This window comes from Parasteatoda tepidariorum, chromosome 7, assembly GCF_043381705.1.
Source record: "Parasteatoda tepidariorum isolate YZ-2023 chromosome 7, CAS_Ptep_4.0, whole genome shotgun sequence".
NCBI lineage: Eukaryota > Metazoa > Arthropoda > Arachnida > Araneae > Theridiidae > Parasteatoda > Parasteatoda tepidariorum.
Genome location: NC_092210.1, coordinates 18,112,596 through 18,114,724, shown reverse-complemented (window position 1 = coordinate 18,114,724; position 2,129 = coordinate 18,112,596). Strand labels below are relative to the sequence as shown.

General features: G+C 24.2%; 1 protein-coding gene across 2 annotated transcripts in view; it reads left to right on the top strand.

Moving 5' to 3' along the window:
- Nucleotides 1-2,129, top strand: part of LOC107443149 (photoreceptor-specific nuclear receptor) — a 58,540-nt gene that overhangs the window by 26,192 nt on the left and 30,219 nt on the right. The window lies entirely within an intron of this gene.

The window sequence follows — 2,129 nt, the reverse complement described above, 5'->3', positions numbered from 1 at the left end:
AGATAAATGCTCTTATATATTTATCAGTTATTTAAAAAAACAATATATATTACGAAATATTTTATCTCAACAAAATTTCAAGTAAACCAAAACTCAAGGATATTTGAATTTTAAACGTTAAATTTAATTTTTGAAACTCGGTCAACGAAATGTAACAAATATTGCATTTATTTTTTTAAAATAATAACAAAAACTTTAATGGCATCAGTTCTATAATGAATAATATTATAGAACATTTTTCGTTAATTAAAATTCCAAACAAATAAAAACAGATAGACAATAGAATTTTAATCATAGCAATTTAATTTAATTTTTGAAACCAATAAAAAAATTTACTTTTACAATTTCAAAAATTCCTTTTCATTCTTATTTATTTTTGAAAAATTAAAATATTATTAGATATTGTGTTAGTAGAAAGTATACAAAAGTTTTGCTAATTTTAAATAACAATTAAATATATATCTAAAAATACTATAGCTAAAACGGATGATTTAAACAAGTTACAGTGTTTGACAGTTAAATATACATCTCAAAATACAATAGCTCATAGGTTAATTTAAAATAACAGCTTAATATGTATCTCGAAACATTGTAGCTTATGTAGCTGCAGTGCTTGATAGTTAAATATACATCTCAAAATACAATAGCTCATAGGTTAATTTCAAACAAAACTTAAATATGTTCACGAAGCACTGTAGCTTACAGTGTTTGACAGCAAAATATACATCTCAAAATACAATAGATCATAGGCTAATTTAAAATAACAGTTAAATATGTATCCCGAAACACTGTAGCTTATAGACAATTTGATTAATATTAAGTGACGCAAACTGTGTATATGTTGTTCCGTAATAATAATGATTAATTTAAACGCTTAGACTAGGTCGAATATAATATTCCCTACTACCAGTCAGTCGTAATATGTTTTAAAGCTTGTAAATTTCAATGTATTAAAAATTCTCCTCTTAACTCAACCACTTCAATTAAAAAGAAATTAATCTTTACAATCTTCATCATCTAATTCCCCTTTAATTAAACTTAAGCGAATTTTTTATTCCGTAAATAAACTAATATTATATATTACGCTTTCTTCGGTCATTTATGCCTAATCTTCATGTATTTAAATCAATAAAGTTATTAGCATCATTTTCTAAATATCTCAATATTTTCTAAATATCTAAAAAAATATTATATTTATTTTTTAAAAATTATAACATCAGTATCATCTTATAGCATCAGTTAATTTATGCACAAATTTTCACTATTTATTCATTTGCCTTAAAATTTCAGCGTCAAGTTCTTTTTCTGTTAAATTTGTGTAAAAATTTACAAACAGAAGCTTACTTCACACTAGGAAAAAAAATCTAGACTCGCCTTAAGTAAATATATTTTACTCGAAATAAAGCCAGTGAAGGTGTTGAATACATTATAATTAATTCAATTTTATTTAATGTTTCTTTTAATTAATCATTGACAAATTAGTCATAAAAATATATTATGTATATTTTTATAATTTATAATTTTATTCATTTATGTTTTATTGGAATATTTTCTAAACTATAATATAATGTTTTATCTTAAAATGTTTTTGAGATTTCAAATTCAATTTTGCAGCATTATTCTTAGGATGTCGGTACTTTTTCACCATAAAACCCGTTTTAACTGAAACAAAAAATCTGATATATCGTAATTTTTACAGTAATAATGGACAATTACAGTCAACATTTTATTACAGAAAACATTTTATTACTTTTCTAAGAAGGCTATTTATTTAGTTATTTTCAATCAAAAAACGCTTACTTTCGTTTTCGCCTGAAACGGGGAGTCACGTGATTATTCACGAACTGACGTCACACGTGTCCATCTGCCGTTCACTTACAATAGCGGTGCTGTGAAAACCAATACGTTCTTGCTTTCGTTTAAATTTTCTAATTAAATTCAACCATTTTAGATGGTCTTTTGCTATCTGTATAGAAAATTGCGCCTTAATATCGCTTAATAAAAATGTGGATTTGATATAACGTATTTTTATAATGTTAAATTTCAGTGGTACCCACTGAAACATTGTTAATACTTGACGAAATTTTCTAGCTCGGAATATTTAAGATTTTTTAGTTCAATAAAAAAAG